The sequence below is a fragment of the Artibeus jamaicensis genome, unplaced genomic scaffold (assembly GCF_021234435.1).
Source record: "Artibeus jamaicensis isolate MK-2021 breed Jamaican fruit bat unplaced genomic scaffold, CSHL_Jam_final contig_387, whole genome shotgun sequence".
NCBI classification, from domain to species: Eukaryota; Metazoa; Chordata; class Mammalia; order Chiroptera; family Phyllostomidae; genus Artibeus; species Artibeus jamaicensis.
The window spans coordinates 40,246,337-40,262,816 of NW_026521812.1; positions in this window are offsets into that span (position 1 = coordinate 40,246,337).

The following is a 16,480-nucleotide window of genomic DNA, read 5'->3' on the forward strand; positions in this document are numbered from 1 at the left end:
TCATTGTCTTAAGTCTATAGAGGAATAATAAAATGGAGTTAATGTTTATTTCTTATTTAATATTTCTTCGAATAGAACAGCTCTCTGGTATATTATTCTCCTTTTGAATTAGTCACAAAAGGTAAAGGATGTGATTCCTAGAAGAGTTACTTATTTGAGGCCTGAAATCTTCAGTGAAGCAAGGAGTCAAATTCTTTGACCTTTGCTTCAGGATACCTGAATCTTGCTCTCATTTCCATTCCACTGCAGGATTTCCTTCTTTGGTGCTCTGCTCTGTTTCAAGTGTAGAAACTAACAGACACTTACAAACCCTCAACTGTCTGCTACTTTGCTGCATCATTTAGAAAGCAAGACTCATTTCTCACCAAGCACTGACTGGCCTGACGCAACTGGAGAGTAAAGCTGAAAGAAGAAACCATGAGTAGTTTGTTATCTTTCTGCTTGGATTTCCTGTCAAGTGCATAAGACTAGGACTTAAAAATGAACCAAATACGCTTCAAATGAACTTTCAGAATTAAAGTCAAAACATTTTACCTTCCAAATGATCAGTATGTTTTGCTCCTCACATAATTATTAGAAACTGCTCTGTGCATATTTGTTTGAGGTCATAAGGCTGTAATTATGAAAACTAGTTTTATGACAAATTCAATCTTTTGGAATATTTTGCATCTTTCATATAATTGAGCTATTTCTATGGGGAGCAAAAGATTTTTTTTTAAAGTAGCTGATCATCATTACTTCCCTGTATAAGTTTTTTGCACTGAGAATTTTCAGTTACTCCAAATACTTTCCCCTCGAAGTACAGTGAACGTAGGGCACTGGGTTTTGATAAAGAGGATTGCAGGTTCATACATGTACTTGCAGTGTGCAATGGAGGATGGCCAGGAAATCTGCAGTGAAGACCTTTATGAATTGAAAGCCAAGCTCCTCACTGTCACATTTGATCTCATAAAGCCATTTTCTGTACAATTATTTTGGAAGAGAACTTCCTTGTTACATCTTTACACTGCCAAGTTTCTATTTGGGGGCATATCTTCGAAGATTCTTAAGACTTGAACTTCTGTCTTAGTTACTCAAGATACTCAATGATTAATTATTTTCGTTGTTTTTGCTTCCAGTGATATAGCATGGTTATATTACATTGGATCTTTGATCTCACCGGAAACTACTTCAGGCTACTAAATGTTTTTCTAAGTTTCTGCCATCAACTTTCTCATTATAGCCTCAACTTTGGCAAACTCATCCATTTTTATGGCTTTTGTTTTAATTTTCATGAATGTGAGTCCCAAATCCAGATCTCCAATCTGAACTTTTCTGAGTTTCAGCTTTGCATACATACCACTTGCCTGCTGGACAGCTCCACTAGGTGTTGTGCTACCACCTCCATCCCAGAGACTCACTTAGGTCCTCTCCAACCCTTGCCCTCAGCCAGGCTGTTTTCTCTTGCTTTCCTATTTCTGTACAGGGCATTGCTGTTCTTCCAAGTTTTAGGTTCCAAACCTTGAGTTCAATTTTGACCCTTTGCTTTCCCTTTCCTTTGTTGAAAGGAAAACTTCCTTCATCTTCAGTGATAAAATGTGGTTCTATCAGCTATGCAGACTTATCAAAGAAGTTTTCTATCACTTCTCTTCTCCATTCCCAGTGGTGTCCCCCAGTGGCTCTCATAAATCTTTCTTAAGGAAAGGTTTCTTAACTTGTATTTTTACCTTCTTCCTCTTCTTCTATTTTGTGCTAAGGCTTTCCAGCTGCAGCTGTGCTTCTAAAGGGCAATGCTGGATTTAAGGCAACTCACACCAGAAGAGTTAAACTGTCTGGAATGAGCTAAGTGTGAGGGATTGGTAAAACCATTTTATTTTCCATTTTGTTTTTCCTTATCTGTATTGTGGATAATAATAATACCTACACTACAACTATTGTGATTGAATAAAAATACACATGTAGAATGGTTATCCTTGCCATTTAATTAGCACTCATTAAACGTTAACAGTTATTATCATCATGTCAATTTATTGCTAAAAACTGTCAGTAGTAGAAGTTAAAGAAAATGCAAATAAATGGAAACACATACCACGTTTATGGACAGGAAGAATTAATATCATTAAAATGTCCATACTATACAAAGCAATCTACAGATTCAATGACATTCCTATCAAGTTTCCAATGACGTATTTTACAGAACCAGAACAAATATTTCAAAAATTTGTACAGAAATTTATACAGAACCACAGAAAGCCCCACATAGCAACAGCAATTCTAGGAAAGAAGAACAAAGTTGGAGGAATCACACTACTTAATATCAAACTATACCACAAGGCCATAGTAATCAAAACAGCCTGGTACTGACATAAAAATATTCACATAGATCAATGGAACAGTATAGAGACCTCAGAAATCAATACCTTTTTAGTCATTTAGTATTTGATAATGAAAGCAAGCACATACAATGGGCTAAAGATAGTTTATTCAATAAATGGTGTTGGGAAAATTGGACAGATCTGTGCAGAAAAATGAAACTAGACCATCTTTTTTACATTACACACAAGAAAAAAATTAAAATGGATTAAAGACTTAAATATTAAATCTGAAACCATAAAAATCCTAGAAGAAAATATAAGCAGTAAAGTCTCAGAAATTGCTCATAGCAATATTTTATCTGATATATCTTCCCAGGCAAAGAAACCAAAAGAAAAAACAACAAATGGACTACATCAAACTAAAAAGGTTTTGCACTTCAAAGGAAAATGTCAACGAAATAAAATGACAATGCACAGAATGGAAGAACACACGGAATACATTATGATAAAGGGTTAATATCTAAAATATATAAAGAACTAACAAAACTCAACACCAATAGAACAAACAATCCAATTAAAAAATGGGCAAAGGACCTGAGCAGACACTTAGCCAAAGATGACATACAGATGGCCCATAGACATATGAAAAAGATGCTCAAAGTCATCTCACACCTGTCAGAATAGCTATCATCAATAAATCAACACACAAGTGCTGGTGAGGATTTGGGGAAAGGGGAACCCTCTTGCACTATTGGTGGGAATGCAGATTGGTGCAGCCACTGTGGAAAGCAGTACGGACATACTACAAAAAATTTAAATGGATCTGCCTTTTGACTAAGAGATCCCACTTCTAAGAATATATCCCAAAAAACCCCCAAAACACTAATTTTAAACAACATATATTCATTGCAGCAATATTTACAATTGCCAAGATTTGAAAGCAGCTCAAGTGTCCATCAATAGATGAGTGGATAAAACAACTATGAGACATTTACATAATGGAATACAGCTTGACTATAAAAAAGAAGAAAATTTTACCTTTTGTAACAGCATGGATGGGCCTAGAGAGCATTATGCAAAGTGAAATAAGCCAGTCAGAGAAAGACAAATACCATATGATCCCACTTACATGTGGAATCTAATGAACAAGCTGAACTAACAAGCAAAATGTAGACAGACCCATAGATGGAGAGCAGGCTGACAGCTCTGGGGGGTGGGGGGAGGTTAGAGGGTGGACGGACTGAGCAAAAAGAAAAAAGGACTCATGGACATGGACAATGGTGTAGTGATCGTAGTGCAGTGGGGTATAAAGGGGTTATGGTAATGAAAAAATACAATTTTAAAACAGAAAGACAATAAAAATTAACTGTCCAGGGTACAATAATGCCCAACAAATGGTACAGTTCTAGCCTACCTTTCTAGCACCGAATCCCACCTACTGACCTTCACAAACTATTTTTTTTGCAATCATACATACTGGACTGTTTTCTAGACAGTTTGCTCATCTAAGATGTTGCTGACTTCCAAGTTTGATTTATTTATTTAATTCCTCATCTTAGTTAATAACCAGTTAGTTGCAACCTATACTCTTCCATAGTAAGTTAACTAAAAAGGAGGAAAGTTTTTAACTCATGTGTGCAGGCTAACCAGGGTCTAGAAAGCTGTCAGGAACCATGAAGGGACTCCCTCAGTCACCCTCCTGTGGGGACATGTGGGCTGCAGTTCTTTCTGTACATGGGCTTCATTTTGTACCCCTGCATGTTGGCTTTCTCCACTTCTCCTTTTACCAAGTAGCATCATACCTATCAGATTTATACCTTGTTGTTTCCATTCACTGAAAGGACCCTGTACCACAATCCAGATTTCTGGGGAAGAGAATCAGGTTGGTGTCCATTCCAATTCAGTCAGTTATACAGCAGGACAAGTCATCTCAGATAAACCTGGCTGCCAGGACCCTCCCCATGGGCACTCAGTGATTCTCAGACAAAGTCCATTCAGGGTAAGACACTCCAAAGATGTGTAATGTATCAGAAAATAAGATCATTAGAGCAATAATTAGTGTTTTATCATCTTTTTTATCTTTATATTTTCTCATTGTTCTTGCAACCGTGCTTTTTAAAAATATTTATAGAAAGATCTAAAATGTTTTATTTTGAAGTTACTAAAAACAATATTAATATTAAAAGAGCAGTTAAATTTATAATTTACTTTTCTGCAGAAAATGATTTAGGCTTGATTGAAGTAGAAATGCAGTAAAAGTCTGCTAAAAAGTGGAGGAAATACTTGAACATGTCTAAACAATGGAACTTTGAAGAAATGCAGGATGTCATTTCAACTCACCTTGGGAAAACTCCATTTTATGTAATGCAGGTTAGAAGAAAGACACTGATAGAGTAGAAAGTATCCACACAGGGTCAATGAGTGTGATAAGAAGAATAGGGAGTACCTATTAGTTTCTTAGGGCTGCTGTAACAAAGTAGCACAAACGGTATGACCTAAAACAAGAGAAATGCATTGTCTCACAGTTCTGGAGGCTAGAGGTCTGAAATCAAGATGCTAGCAGGGCCATGTTTACTCTGATCTGTAGGGGGAGAATCCTTCCTTGTCTCTTCCTAGCTTCTGGTGGTGGTAACTGTCACTCCTTGATGTTTTTACATCACTTCAATCTCTACTGATATCGCTTCTCCCTGTGGATCTATGTGATGTTTTGTCTATCTCTCCATGTATCACAAGGTGTTTGCCTCTTCTTTCAAGGATACCAGTCACACTGGATTAGGGCCCACCCGAATAACTTCATCTTAACTCAAATATATATGCAAAGACCTTAGTTTCAAGTAAGGTCACACTTACAGGGACTAGGGTTAGGACTTCAGCATACCTGTTTGAGGAACAAATCATGACAGATTATAACCTACAAAGATCTTTTAAAGTTCAAATACATTTTAATACAAATATGAGTCTGTGAGGATATGCGAAATCACAATGAATACTATTGTGCTGTGGCAGTCATGATAATGCCCCTGTCCCCCAATAGATATCTTTGTCTTAGTCACTAGTGAATATGTTAGGTTACTTGGCAAGAGAGAATTAAGGTTGCACATAGAATTACAGTTGTAATCTGACTTTAAGATAAGGTGATCACTCTCAGAGCAGGCCCAATGTAATCACAAGGGTCCTTTAAATGTGGAGGGTTGATGCAGAAGAGGTCAGAAAGATCTCTTGTAAGAAAGACTTGAATAGCCATTGCTGACTTTGCTGATGGCAGAGGACTACAGCCAAGGAATGTAACAGCCTCTATCTAGAAACTGGAAAAGGCATGAAAACAGACTCTCCCCTACAGCCCCAGAAGGAATCCAGCCCTGCCAAAACCTTGACTTTAGCACAGGAAGACCCACTTAAGACTTCTGACCTCAGGACGGAAAGTTAACAAATTTGTGTTGTCGCTAAGTTTGTGATAATTTATGACAGCAGTCATAAGAAGCTAATACAAATGTGAATGTTATATAAAAAGGAAGACAGTCTGTAAACTGGCTAATTTTAGTATAATTGGGAAGAACAGCTTAAAACTTTAAAATAGACATTTAAAGTACACATTTGAAAAATAATAGTAATTTGCTTCAGATAATAATTTATCAAAATACATTGCTAATGTGTTACTACTGGAGGTAAATGATACTACATTAAATTGGCAAGAGATTCCTAATGCAGAGAATTTTTCTACATTTGTTCAATAGCCTATGTTTAGAAGCCAAGGAAGCCTTTCAATCATATTATTTGTACTTTGCTTTCCTTTACCAAAATAAAACTTAATAAAATGATGTGTGTGCCCATTAGACTGTGTTAAGTTCAATCAACATAGCTGGATTTAGAATTCAATTTCACTAGCAGTATCAGAAAGTTCACCTGTAACCAGCTCCCTCTGGGGAAGATTGTCTTCCGTGTAATCTGATTTCCATAGTTACATAGAATGAGAACCTGGACCCTTGAAAACAAGGTATTGATCTGGTAAGAATCTACCTCATTCTTATTCATAAAAGCTGTTTTTGGTTGCAAGCATTTAATATTCTGAAAAACCATCTTATTCTAAAGGAATACTAACTAAAGCTTGGAGCAATGCTGGTTACCCTCATTTTGTTTCTAATATTTTACAGATTGCTATATACTCAAATTGTATTATATTCTGAAAAATAATACTAGCCATAGAGAAATCAAGAAGTCTCTGGTCTGGACTAGAGGCCCTGGCTTTCCATAAACTGCAAATTTTAAATGGGCCTTATTCCCTTTTGGTTTATTGATTCTATCAATAAAATACCTCTAACTCTAATTTATAATCCAAAAGGCAAGAAAAGGGGGGGGGGATAGCTCTCTGAGAGCTTTTATGGAGAGGTCAGAATGACTACAGAAGGGTTTATGAACACAGGGATGTTATGGCTGGTATTATAAAATTCCCAATTTCTTGCAGAGATTTATTTCCAATTGTTAAACTTTATTCTGTGCAAAGTGTTTACTCCCTTCCTTCCTTTTCCTTTACTATCAAAACATTGCCTTAGAAGTTTCTTCTTCAACCTGATATACATGCATGCACACGCAGCATTGCCATTTCAAACAATACTGAGTTCAGTTTAGTGAGGCTAATGTGCAAAAACAATTGCGGCAAGTTTCCTAAGTCTAGGGAGAGTGAGTCTAGCACTGTTGATGATGTGCCCTGTTAGTATAAATGAGAATTATTCTTTGGTAAACACTCAGCCATAAAATTTCTCTTGGCAGGAAAGAGAAACATGCAGGTAGGCGGCCTCCAGAACCTAAAGAAGTAGTGCAGGCTGGACTATGATGGGCTGTGAGAAAGGAATAGGTACCCTTACTAAGGGGGATTAGACAAAGAAACTGATGTATGAAAAGTGTGAGGTCCTGGCATAGTAGCTCATTTCTATCGTCTTTGTATATTCTATACCTGGAGTAGTCTGGTTTTTATTACCAGCGCCTCTAATTGTTGGCTAGATTCTTTTAAACTGTGGGCTTGCCGATAGGTGTATTTTCAACTTTCCTTATTTTTAATTGTCTATTTTCCCTTTTAGTCCCTATTTTAATACATACCATACTACTTTAGGTGCTACAATCACTTTAATAATTTGACTTTGAAGTTTTTAGTTTGTCTCATTTCAGTTTCTTTCCTTGGGGACAGGTAGTGTAACACATAATCTAAGGCAACTTCATGTTTCAAGAAGCTTTTCCTAAAGATATTAGTTTGGCTTTGTCTTCCTGAGAAGCAAATATTCTATGTCCAGCCCCTTTTCTAAGTGACAGTTTTCTACGTAAAAATTACACAAAATCAAATCGGTCTCCAAATATCCTGCTGTCCTATATTGCCAGAGGCAGAGCGAGTGTGGGAAAAAAGGGTTCCATATTTTCATGTTCTAGCTAAATGCAGTAAATAATTTTTTTAACTATATTTCCTTAAATCTTTTGTCAATTAGTATTGAGAATTGCTTTATTTCTTAGTAAAACAAACCAGAGCCTCTAAAAGAGGTTGCATAAAATATAACAGCAAAGATGAATTCAAACTCAATTTTAGTAAGTGCTGTGTTAGGTCCTTGGGGTTTTTGATTGATAATAAACCTATATATATGGCCCATTAAATATCTATTATTTCAGCCATATGGTAAAAACCATTGCTTACTGGAAAAACAATAGCTGTAAAATGATAAAATGAAAAGCAATGTAATATTTATTTTTTAAATTAATTGGAACACAATAAATGTAATAAATTCCTTCTGTAACATAGTTGGCTAGACGTTAATAAGAATATAGAAAATACTAACAGAAGAATGTAATATTAACTATTTCTTAATACAAAGACTTACATGTCTTCACAGCTATATATATCTTCCTGTAGCTCTTTGTATATAAGTGATTTTTACTCATACAAACATTAGCACTACTTACAATTAATTCATATAATTATGGTGATAGAAAACTTGGCAAGAAAATATTAACTTTTTCCTCTATAACTCACCCGAGATCAAGGGCTTGCAAATACATTATTAGGGATGTACATTCTCCTTTTCTTTTCTAACACGAAGATAACAGCTCTTCACACAGCTATTCTCTAACTTGATTAGGGGCAAAATGTCATCTTTGCTAAATGCAAACCACTGCTTTTCACAGCAATCAAATGATCAAAGTTTCATTTTACAGATAAAAATTGTTAATGAATTTTCATAGAAAAAAGTTGTTGATAGGGTAAATTGTTGCCTGCATTAAGAATTGGGGAAACCAGAGGGAATCTAAGACAAATTTAATTTAATTATTTAAAAATAATTACTTTATCACTAAATCTTGTTTCTTAAAAGTATTATTTTAATAAGTCCTCCAATAATTATCAGACTACATTTGATGTTGAACCTAATTACCACAGTCTGCAACTGGATGATGTTTCAAAATATGAATGGATGTGTTCCCTCCATTTTCTCTGGTTCCCGCATCCCCTCCCCAGGTGTGCTATGGATATTAGGTCACAATTGTCCCAAGGACAATAGACAATAGAACCAGAGAACCAAGGCAGGAACTTTCTGTTTTAGTTTCTTTGTTTGCGTGCTTTTTTAAAAAAAATATTTTATTTATTTACTTTTACAGAGAGGGGAAGAGAAGGAGAAAGAGTGGGAGGGAAACATCAATGTATGGTTGCCTCTCATGTGTCCCCTACTGGGGACCTGGCCTGCAACCCAGGCATGTGCCCTGACTGGGAATCAAACCAGTGACCCTTTGCTTCATAGGCCTGTGTTCAATCCACTGAGCTACACCAGCCATGGCTGTTTGCTTGATTTTTAAATTCAAATCTTTAGGACCAAGTACAAGGCAGAAAACTTAGAAGGAATACTTAAGTCAGTCCCACTTTACCTTTACTTCTTTTTGTTCCTACCTGAGAGCAAATTTAAAAACAAACAAACAAAAAAACAAAAAAACAAAAACCCCCAAACGAAAAACCTCATCCTGCAGTGGAAGAGAAAGAGAACATTGAAAAGAAAATTAGAGTAAGGTATTAGTGAGCAGCCCCTTAAAAGGAGGTCTGCACCTCTCCAAACAAAAGCTGGGATTAGTGTTGGTGGAAGATGGTGACAGACTCTCCAGGTAAATCTGGGCATCCAAGAATGTCTGGTGTTCTGCTTTTTGCCAGGTGGTGATATGGATCTGATGATACGCTTTGAGTGGCATAAACAGTAAAGAGGCTTCCAGAAAAAGTTGCACATAACTTGGTCTCTTTTTTGCTCCCTCTCTTTCTTTTTAAAAATTGTGCATAACAGATACATAATTAATGGACTAGAGCTATTTATAAAGAGCTATTTATCAATTATTCAAATATTAATTGACTGCTGTATGTGATGACCTTAGGGGACTCTTGAGAAAGGTTTTGTACAACCCATACGATGCATGTTTTAACTGCCAGAGAAAGGAAAAATCAGATTCATAAAGGAGATAGGTCTTGGGTGGAAGGTGGAGACATACTGGTTATTAGTAAAAATAAAAATAGAACAAAAACACAAACCCGGGCTAGGAAGGAATAGGTCTTCAAAAGGATAATTTTTTAGTTCTGGAATCCCCTGTAAGCAAAACCCAATCACTGAAGCCTGGATGTATAGAAACTGAAGAGAATTAAGAACTAATAGTAAACGACAACTCCTTTTCCCCTTTTTTGTGAAGTCTCAGTCGTGGATATAGAGATAAGAGGTGACTTCACTTCAGCAGGCAAAAGGGCACGGGGTGAGCTACTGCTCCTTATTTTTGTTTCTCTGGCTGGTCTTGAAGTGGAATTGTAAAAAAAACAAACAAAAAACCCCAAAATAAAATAATTCTGCAATGTAAATTTTCTAGATAGGATCAACCAACTGTAAAGTGCATTGCTTATGTTAAACACCAAGCATTGCAGTTTGGGGGGAATTTCTTGAATGTCATGTTGTGACATCGTGTGTGTAATTCATGCTAAAATCCTTGCATCTATATCTCCACTGTTACATCACTCCCTCCAGGTGCTTTTCCCACAAAGCACAGTCTCTGCATAACTGTTTCATGCTTACTCAAGAAAGGTATTAGAAGGCTGCTATGAACTAAATTGTGTCCACCTCCTCCCAATTAATATGTTTAATCCCTACGCCCCAATGTCATGGTATTTAGAGATGGGGCCCTTGAGAGATAATTGGGTTGAGATGACATCATCAGGATGAGGCCCTCATGGTGGCTTTAGTGGCAATTTAAGAAGAGATGCTAGAACTTGCCCTTTCTCTCCATCATGTAAAGACTCAGCCAAAGGGCAACCACCTGAAAGGCAGAAAGATCCTCACCAGAAGCTGTCCATGCTGGCACCCTGAGCTCGAACTTCTAGCTCCCAGAACCGTGAGAAAATAGATTTCTGTTGTTTAAAACCCAGAATCTATAGTATTTTGTTTTGAAGCCTGATCACACTAAGACAGAAGCGCTGGACTTGTCAGCATGAGGATATTTTCAGAATGTCTAGTGGTTATTGACTTCTAGTCTGCAGGAATGCATTATGATGAACATAAACTACCATTTCTTAGCATTTATAAATCATCATGTCAGTGCTGAAGTGGGGCCTAGTCATAAAATGCCAGTAGCAAAGAGACACCAATTGTTACTTAAGAGAATATTACTTAGAGAACAGAACTATGCACAAATGCACAAATGTCAGAGAATCCCTTAATGTTATTATCTTAGGGATTAGGAAGTCTCATATTTTCCTCTGTCATGGCCATATTTTTACAATTTGTACAGATCGAAAACTTTCTCTGAGAGTCTTATGGAAAAATAATCCTGTACTTCTACTTATTGTCAAGATTTTTTGTTTAATGGGTATGTCTAGTTGCACAACTATAAACCTAAAAAATCAGTCTACTGTTTATGATTTGAACCACTTAGCACAACAAATGCTAGGCTCCGTAGTAATGCCTTCTTAGATGGAAAGCGTGGTGTCGAGAACCTTCAGGATGATGGGACTGGATGAGTAAAGGAAGTTCAAGTTGGTTAAAGGGTTGAACAAAGTGTGAAGACATATGCAGGAGAGAAACTGCTTGAGTTATTTAAGCCAATCATAAGCCAAAAACTTGAATTATCAGCCTCACCAACACAGTCACAAAAATTTATGGGATAAATTTATCATGACTCTGCTGCACATACAGAATCTGGGGTTGTCGGCACGAAAGTAGTGACTAGAAATTATATTTAAAGACTCAAAAGGCCAGCCATCCTTTCCTAAGTTCCTTCATATGAAATTCTAGTATACTTAATTTTATTTCTGTCTGCATTTTAGTAAGTATGAACATTATATTTCCAAAATAGGTGAGTGATTATTTGGGCGGCAACTAAGGAGCAAGATAGAAGTGGAAACAGAAAAGAAGAAAATGACAGAATATTGATGGCAGATTAGGAGAACAAGATTTTAGAAATCTTGAGCTGCAGAAACAAAGATAAAAAAATCCTAATGTTGGAACCTGCTACATCTGTTAGAACAAAAGACACAAAAATGCCTCTAAAGGGGCAGATGAACCAGGGATCCTTATTGGCCTACAGTGGGGTTCTGGGGGAACAATAAAAAGCCACCCTTTACATAAAAAAACTAAAGCACAGAGCAGAAAGGCTTTAATATTTGGGTGTAGAAGCAGGCCACTAAAAGGATTATTTTTAAGCTGTGTATTATTTCTACAGAAGCCAGTCGTACCACCAGAGAGCTCCTCCTCTAGGCCTTCCTGATTTCTATCTAGGTTAAGATCGCTGTCATAAATGTTTACATAATAATAATAGTTTATGTCTATTGCCATTTGTGCCACTCATTGTCTAAGTCTTTTTTGTGTTAGTTTACTTTTCAAGGCAATCCTATAATGTGGCGACAGCTCACACTTTACATGTATCTTTGGGTAACTATTACTTACCATTACTTATGACTGGAAGAAGATGAGATTTGCAGCCTCAATTCTACTCTTCTTCTTTTTTTAAATGATGCAAGCTGTGAGAAATCTTTGTTCCTATAAGTAATGGAAAGGGAAGAAGTTTTATTGTGGCAACATTACTCAATTTTTAAAACTTCTTTCAAGTTAGGTGCTAAATATACTGCAACTGACAACTTAGGTACTTCTTCAATTTTGTTGAAAGCACAGAATTAGAAACCATTTAACTTGCATGAAGTTTGTTACTTAGTCATTAGAGACCTTCATTTTGGAGAAATCTCCCAAAGAGACTTTACTTAGAATTATCAAGTAAGCATTAGCTACTCTTACTTGTTCACTTTGAGACATCTCAATATATCCAGAAAGGGTTGGGAATAAAACTGTTAATGTCAATTCATTTTGTGAATGTAATATTCCATCTTATATGTGATTTACTTTTTTAAATAATTTGTTATTTTTCTATTATAGTTGATGTACAACATTATATTAGTTTCAGGTGTACAACCCGGTGATTAGAAATTTATATAACTTATGAAGTTATCACTCTGATACATCCGATACCAACCTGGCACCATACTTAGTTATTACAATATTTTAATGATATTCTCTGTGCTACACTTTACATCCTCTTGACTATTCTGTAAATTCTAATTTGTACTTCTTAATCCTTTCACCTTCTTCACCCATTCCTCCAAACCCACTCCCATCTGGCAACCATTAAAATATTCTACCTATGAGTCTGTTTCTATTCTACTTGTTCATTTATTTTGTTTTTTAGATTACACATACTGGTATAAATGAATCCTATGGCATTTGTTTTTCTCTGCCTGATTTATTTTGCTCAGTACAATATCCTCTAGGTCCATCCATGTAGTTGCAGATGGCAAGATTTTATTCTCTCTCTCTTTTTTAAGAGAGAAAGGGGAAGAGAGGTAAAAAGCAAAGGAGAGAAATGTCAATTTGAGAGAAAAACATTGGTTGGTTGCCTTCATACATGGATAGGTTGCCTTCTTGCCTTTCACAGGTGCCCTGACTGGGGACTGAACCTGCAACCCAGACATGTGTCCTGACCAGGAGTTGAAACAGTGGCATTTTGGTTTGTGGGATGATGCTCAGCCAGCTGAACCACACTGGTTGGCTTTATTTTTTATTTTGAAAAATTATATTTTATCGATTATGCTATTATAGCTGTCCCGATTCTTCCCCTTTGCCCACCTCTACCCAGCACCACCCCCCTCCACACTCCCTCAGGCAATCTCCCCACCATTGTTCATGTCCAAAATTCTTTGGCTACTCCATTTCCTATACTAAACTCTAAATCCCCATGGCTATTCTGTAACTACCTATTTGTACTTCTTTATCCCCTCACCTCTTCATCCATTCTTCCCCGCCCCCCTTCCATGTGGCAACCTTCTATCAACTAACTTCTTTTTCTCACGTTTTTAACAGTCTCTCTTTATCCTTAACCTTTGGCCTTTTAATAATGATGTATCTTGGAGTGGACCTCTTTACATTCATCATAATTGGAACTCTCTGTGCTTACTGAACTTGCACATCTATTTCCTTCACCAAATTAGGGAAGTTTTCTTTCACTATTTTTTCAGATAGATTTCCAATTTCTTGTTTTTTTTCTTCTCCTCCTGGCACCTCTATGAGATGAATGTTGGACCTCTTAAAGTTGTCTGTTTATACTATCCTCAAATTTTTTTATTCTTTTTTCTTCTTGTTTTTCCGTATGGTTGATTTTTGTTTCCCTATGTTCCAAATCATGGATTTAATTCTCGCTTCATCCATTCTATTGCTGTGTCTCTGTAAATTATTTATTATTTATTTATTTCAATAGTATATTATTTATTTATTTCAATTAGTATAGCCTTTGCTTCTGACTGATTCTTTTTCATGCTGTTGAGGTCCTCGCTAAGTTCCCTGAGCATCATTATAAACAGTGTTTTGAACTCTTCATCTCATAGATTGCTATCTCCATTTTGTTTAGCTCTTTTTCTGGTATTTTTCTTTGTCTCCTCATTTTAGCAGGCTCCCTGTTTGTTTCTATGTATTAGGTAGAGCTGCTTTGACTCCAAGTCTTGGTAGTGTGGCCGAATGTAGTAGGTGTCCTGTAGGAACCACCTGTCACCCAAGCTGGGTACTCGAGGTGAACCCTTCATGTGGGCTGAGTATACCCTCCCCTTGTAGTTGAGCCTTTGCTGCTGTTGGTAGATCAATGGGAGGGATTTACTCAGCCCAGTCAGCTGTAAGGATTAGCTGTGACCACTGACCTCCAACCTCCTCCCTCTGTGAGGATCAGCTGTGCAGGGACAGGGTGGTAGTGCTCTGACATGGTCTGTAGCTGTCCACTGGTTGCACTGGTCCTGGGGTTTTCTGGGTGGTGCAGGCTAAAGTTAGTCCCCACCTGTGTTCTGCCCCGGGCCACTCTGCCTGAGCTGTAAAGCAATCTCAGATGGCTGCTACTTTTGCTGGGCTTGGAGATTCCCAGGTGAAGCCAAACTGTGACTCTAATCTGGCTGCCTCTATGGCTCACTGAAGCCAGCTGTTGCTTGTTTGATAGGATTTAGGAGCCAGGACAAGCATTCTTAAGGAAAAGCAGTTCAGATGGGCCAGTAAGTTGGGTGGAACCTCAGTGGATCTCCAAGGGGGTCATACAGTTTAGCCAGGTTACTGGAGTCTCAGATATGACACCAGCCTACTGGCTCTGTGAGGGAAGGGTTCAGTAAAGGGACAATGGCCTCTGCTCACCCCAATGCCAGATACTCCAGTTTCTTCCTATATACCACTGGTGTCCTTCAAATTGCTACCCCAGTGCTAAAGCTCAGAGGGAACTAGTGTTAGTAGGTGAGTCCGTGTGTGCGTTCCCCAGAAGGAACTGCTTAGGGCTCCAGCAGCCTCCTCCACCAACTCAATCCCCACTGGTTTTTGCAGCCAAAAGTTGTGGGGACTTATATTCTTGGCAATGGACTCCTAGCCTGCAGAGCCTGGTGTGGGACTGGGACTCGTATTCCTCCTGAATTTTTATGCACATGGGTGTGGGGCCAGCTTGCTCCACATCCACGCCCCTCTTACCAGTCTGGATGGATGTGGTTTCTTCAATTCCATAGTTGTCAGACTTCCATTCAACTTGACTTCTAATGTTTCTGAGTGATGATTGTCCTATATTTGAGCTGTAATTTTGATGTGGTTGTGCAAAGAGGTGAGCCATGTCTGCCTATGTCACCGTCTTGACTGGAAGTCTTTTTTAAAACTGATCTATTGATCTATGCTTAAGTTGGTCCCATATCTTGGCTATTGTAAATAATGCTGAAATTAGCATATAAATGTACATGTCTTTTTAACATAATATTTTGGGTTTATTTGGCTTACATCCCGGAAATGGAATTTTGAGTCCTTTGTCTTACTATATAGCCTTTGATTTAAAGTCTATTTTGTCTGATATAAGTATTGCTTCCTCAGTTTTTTGTTTTGATTTGTTTCCATTTTCATAAAATATATTTTTCTATTTCTTTACTTTCAGTCTGTGTGTGTCTTTGGATCTGAAGTATCCAATGAGACTCTGCCTTCCAAAGTATTCAGAGACTCTGAAGTGAGTCTCTTGTAGATAGCATATATAAAGGTCCTGTTTTCTTATCCATTCAGCCCCCTATGGCTTTTGATTAGAGCACTTAATCCATTTACAGTTAAAGTAATTATTGATAGATATGTATTTATTGCCATTTTATTATTATAATTTTGACCTTTTCTTTTCTTCCTTAAAGAAGACCTTTAACATTTCTTTTAATACTGGTTTGGTGATGAACTCCTTCAGCTTTTTTTTTTTTTCTGGGAAGCTCTTTATCTGTCCTTCAAATCTAAATGATAGCTTTAGTGGTAATCTTGGTCATAGGTACTTGTTTCTCATCACTTTGAATATTTTGTGTCAGCCCTTCTGGCATGCAAAATTTCTGTTGAGATATCAGCAGACAGTCTTATGAGAGTGCTCTTGTAGGTAATTAAGTCTTTCTCTGGCTGCTTTTAAGATTCCCTCTTTATCTTTAACCTATGGCATTTAAATTATGATGTGTCTTGGCTGACAGAGACCAGAGGGGATAGGGGAGGGAATTTCAGGGGAAAAGGGGAAGGGTTTGCAGGAACAGGTATAAAGGACACACAGACAAAAACAAGGGGGAGGGGGCTGGAAATGGGAGGGAGGTGGGGAGGGCTGGGGGGGTGCTGGGATGGGAG